Source organism: Pteronotus mesoamericanus, unplaced genomic scaffold, assembly GCF_021234165.1.
Source record: "Pteronotus mesoamericanus isolate MK-2021 breed Mesoamerican mustached bat unplaced genomic scaffold, CSHL_Meso_final contig_245, whole genome shotgun sequence".
Taxonomy (NCBI): Eukaryota; Metazoa; Chordata; class Mammalia; order Chiroptera; family Mormoopidae; genus Pteronotus; species Pteronotus mesoamericanus.
In genome coordinates this window covers 1,786,984-1,792,259 of record NW_026555103.1, presented here as the reverse complement: position 1 = coordinate 1,792,259, position 5,276 = coordinate 1,786,984, and positions in this window count along the sequence as shown.

Genomic DNA, 5,276 nt, shown 5'->3' with positions numbered 1-5,276 from the left:
CAAGCCAGAGCTCATCCTTATGATGGAGAGCAAAATGGAAGAATGAAACACTGGACTCATATTGCCTAAGGTGAAATCTGGCACTGCTGAGAGCCAGCTCTATGGTCATGGGTAAATTATTCATTTTCTCTGTACATTGGTATCTCACCTGTAAAATGGGGGTAATAATAGTACTTCTTTCATAGGATTATCATGGTGATTAAATGAGTGAATATATGCAAAGCGTGCTTACCACAATAAGTGTGCAGCAAGAATTAATTTTTTTAAAATAAAATTTATATATTTTTCAAATATGTCTGTCTCGACCTTCCCCCACCACATTCCCCTGCCACTTTCCCCCTCTCCCTTCTTCAGTCCTTCCCCACTTTGACTTTGTCAATGATCTTTGCTATATGTTCCTTGATTTAACCCTTCCCTTTCTTTTTGCCCACCAACCCCTCGCTCCTTCCCTCTTGCCTTTGTTGATTTCTTTTTTCTTTCAGTGTTGCTAGTCTTATTTTCCTTGCATCTTTGTATTGGTCGTTAGGTTCCGCTTACAGGTGAGATCATATGGTATTTGTCTTTTGCCTCCTGGCTTATTAAGCTCGGCATAATGCTCTCTAAATACATCCATGCTGTCATGAGGTGTACTAGTTCTTTTTTTCTTTCTGCTGCATAGTATTCCTTTGCGTAAATGTACCATAATGTTTTGATCCAATCATGTACTGATGGGCATTTAGGTTGCTTCCAATACTTGGGTATTATAAATTGTGCTGCTATGAACATTGGGGTGCATAGGTTCTTTTGTATTGGCGTTTTGTAATTCTTAGGGTATAGTCCGAGCAGAGGAATCACTGAATCAAAAGACAGTTCCATTTTCAGCTTTTGGAGGCAATTCTACACTGTTTTCCACAATGGCTGCAACAGTCTGCATTCAAACCAACAGTGTACTAGTGTTCTCTTTTCTCCACAGCCTTGCCAGCACCTGTTGTTTGTTGATCTGTTTATGATGACCATTCTGACCAGTGTGATCTGATACCCCATTGTGTTTTTAATTTGCATTTCTCCGATGGCTAGTGATGCCGAGCATTATTTCAAATGTCTCTGGGCCCCCTGTGTCTTTTCCTTGGAAAAGCATCTGCCCAGGACCTTTGCTCATTTCTTGATTGGGTCATTTCTGTTCTTGCACTAGAGTTGTGTGTGTTCTTTATATATTTCAGACATCAAACCTCTACCTGATGTATCATTCGCAAATATATTTTCCTATACAGTTGGCACCCTTTTCATTTTGTTGATGTTTTCTTCAGCTGTGCAGAAGCTTCTTATTTTGATGAGGTCCCACTTGTTTATACTTTCCTTTATGTTCCTTGCTTTAGGAGACATATCAGAAAAAAAAAATTGCTGCATGGGATTTCTGAGAGTTTCCTGCCAATGTTCTCCTCTAGGACTTTTATGGACTTGTGAATTATAGTTAAGTCTTTTAACCATCCTGAGTTCATTTTTATGTCTGGGATCAGTGATTATCAAATTTCAACTTTTTGCATGTAGTTGTCCAGTTCTCCCAACACCATTTGTTGAATAGGCTATTATTGCTCCATTTTTTGCTTGTGGCCCCTTTGTCAAATATTAGTTGCCCAAATAGACCTGGGATTATTTCTGGGCTTTCTATTCTGTTCCAATAGTCTATGGCTCTGTTCTTGTGATAGTACCAGATTGTTCTTAGTGTTAGAGTATTACTATTACAATTAGAGTATTAGTATTAGAGCTTTGTAGTAGAGTTTGATGTACGGTATTGTGATCCCTCCTACTTTGTGTTTCTTTCTCAAAATTGCTGAGGCTATTTGGGGTCATTTATGATTCCATATAAATTTTTGAAATATCTGTTCTATTTCTATGAAATATATCATTGCTATCTTAATGGGGATTGCATTGAATCTATAAATTGCTTTGGGTAGTATGGACGTTTTGATGATATTCTTCCAATCCATGAGCATGGTATATGCTTCCATTTATTTGTGTCTTCCTTAATTTATTTTTTCAGTGTTGTATAGTTTCCTGCATATAGGTTGTTTACATCTTTTGTTAAATTTATTCCTAGGTACTTTATTTTTCTTCTTGCTATATTGAATGGTATTTTTTTCTGATTTCTTTTTCTTCTATTTCATTGCTGGTGTACAAAAATGCCTTTGATTTCTGAATATTGACTTTGTAAGCTGCTGTTTTCCCAAATTCACTTATTAGGATGAGAGGTTGTTGGTAGAGTCTACAGGGTTTTCTATGTACACTATCATGTCATCTGCAAACACTGATAGTTTTACTTCCTCCTTTCCTATTTGGATGACTTTTATTTCCTTTTCTTGTCTGACTTCTGTGGCTAGGACTTCCAAAACCATGTTGAATAGAAGTGGTGTGAGCAGACATCCGTGTCGTGTTCCCAATCTTAGTGTGAAAGCTTTTAGTTTTTGCTCATTGAGTATGATGTTGGCTGTAGGTTTTTCATATATGGCCTTTATTACGTTGAGGAATGCCCCATTTATTCCCATTTTTCTGAGTAGTTTGATCATAAATGGGTGATGAACCTTATCAAATGCTTTTTCTGCATCTATCGAGATGATCATGTGGTTTTTGTCTTTTCTTTTATTTACGTGATGTATCACGTTTACTGATTTGCGTATATTGAACCATGCCTGCATCCCTGGGATGAATTCCACTTGACCGTGGTGGATAATATTTTGAATGTATTCCTGGATGCGGTTTGTCAATATTTTGTTGAGGATTTTAGCATCTATGTTCATCAGCGAAATTGGCCTGTAGTTTTCTTTCTTTGTAGGGTCTTTATCTGGTTTTGTGATCAGGGTGATGCTAGCCTCGTAGAAAGAGTCTGTGAGTCTTCCTTCCTCTTCGATGTTTTGGAATAGTCTGAAAAGGACAGGGGTTAGCTCTTCCTTAAATGTTTTTTTAAAAATTCTCCTGGGAAACCGTCTGGCCCTGGGCTTTTGTGTGCCGGGAGTTTCTTGATTGCCTCTTCAATTTCCCCAGCTGTTATCGGTCTGTTCAAGCTGTTTCTTCCTCCTTCAGTGTTGGAAGATTATACTTTTCTAAAAATTTGTCCATTTCATCAAGATTTTCAAATTTCTTGGCATATAATTGTTCATAGTAGTTTCTGACGATCCTTTGTATTTCTGTGGTATCAGTTGTTATTTCTCCTCTTTCATTCTGATATTATTAATTGTCCCATAGGTTTTCGACTGTTGTCTGTTCATTTTCATTTGTTTCCAAAAATTTTTGATTTCTTCTCTTATCTCATTATTGACCCATTCATTGTTTAATAGTCTACTGTTCAATCTCCATGAGTTTGCAAGTTTTTGAAGTTTCTCTTTGAGGTCGATTTCCAGTTTCAAGACCTCATGGTCCGAGATAAAGTTTGATATTATTTCAGTTTTCCTGAATTTGCTGAGGCTTGCTTTGTGTCCTATCATGTGGTCTATCTTTGAAAAACTACCATGAGCATTTGAAAAGAATATGTATTTTTCTTCTTTGGGATGTAAGATTCTATATATGTCAGTGAAGTCTATTTGATTCAGTGTGTCATTCAGTTACACAATATCCTTATTGATGTTTTGATTGGAAGATCTGTCCATTTTTGACAGTGGGGTGTTGAAATCTCCTACTATTAGTTTGTTTTGGTCTATATCTTTTTTGAAGTCTTCCAAGATTTTCCTTATATATTTGTGTGCTGGTATATTGAGGACATATAAGTATAAAATGTTTATGTCTTCCTGATGGATTCTTCCTTTAAGTATTATAAAGTGGGTCTCTTTTTATGGCCTTTGCTTTGAAATCTATTTTGTCTGATAAAAATATTGCAACCCCTGCTTTTTTCTCTTGCCCATTTGCTTGGAATATTTTTTTCCATCCCTTTACTTTCAATCTGTGTATGTCTTTTCCTCTGAGGTTGGTCTCTTGAAGGCAGCGTATGTGTGGGTCATATTTTCTTATCCGTTGAGCTATCCTGTGTATTTTGATTGAAGCATTTGATTCCATGTACATTGAGAGTTATTATGGATAGAAATCTATTCATTTTTTTCCCTTTGTTCCAGTGTTTTTCTCATTCTCACTCTTTTCCTTCATCTTCTTAAACCAGTCCCTTTAACATATCTTGGAGTGGTGGTTTCATAGTGATGTATTCTTTTTGCCTTGTTTTGTCTGGGAAACTCCTTATTTCCTCTTCTATTTTAATTGAGAGCCTTGCTGTGTAGAGCATCCTTGGTTGTAGGCCCTTGTTTTTCATGACTTGGAATATTTGTTGCCATTCCCTTCTGGCTTGTAGTGTTTTTGGTGAGAAGTCAGCTCCTAGGCGTATCGGGGCCCCCTTGCATGTTACTTTTTCCTTCTCCCTTGCTGCCTTGAAGATTCTCTGTTTGTCTTTGATAGTTGCCATTTTAATGACGATGTGTCTTGGAGTGGACTTCCTTGAGTCCCTCTGGAGTGGGGCCCTCTGTGCCTCCTGGATCCATGAGAGCCTTTCTCTCCTCAAATTGGAGAAATTTTCCATCATTACTTTTTCAAGGACATTCTCTATCCCTTGCTCCTCTTCTTCTCCTTCTGGTATTCCTGTTATATGGATATTATTGCATTTCAGGTTATCCTGCATTTTCCTAAATGCCTCTTCATTCTCTTTGAGTCTTTTTTCCATTTCTTGTTCTTTCTGGGCTTCATTCGATCCTTGGCTTCATCCAGCCTGCTTTGGATTCCTTTTACTGTGTTCTTCTATTCAGAAATGGTATTCTTCATATCCTCTTGTGTCTTCTTGATAGTTTCTGTGTCCTTTTCCAGGTTGATATAGTTTGCTGTAAGATCCTGATAGTTTCTCTGCAGTTTCTCATCGTTATCTTTGAGCTGGCTGAGCTCACTGAGCTTCCTTAGAGCCATTGTTTTGAATTCAATATCTGATAGTTCCCTTGTGTCTATTTCATTTATCTCTCTCTGTGGGGAGTCCCTTTTTCCACTCATTTGGGGGGAATTTCTTTTTCTTCCCATTTTTGTGAGAGTCTATTAATTATTTATTTAATTATTTATATATTTTTACTTCTGCTTCAATATGGCCATCTAGATTTCCTAACTTTATGGATTAAAGTTCTATGGTAGTAGGCAGGTCTTTTTATTTATTCATTTTATTTGTTTGTTTATTTATTTATTTATTCTTTCGTTTTCTTCCTGGGCCTGACTCTGATGATGTCAGTTGTTGTCCCTATATGACTTTGGGCCATTTGTTTGAGGTTTCCAGAAGTCTACTG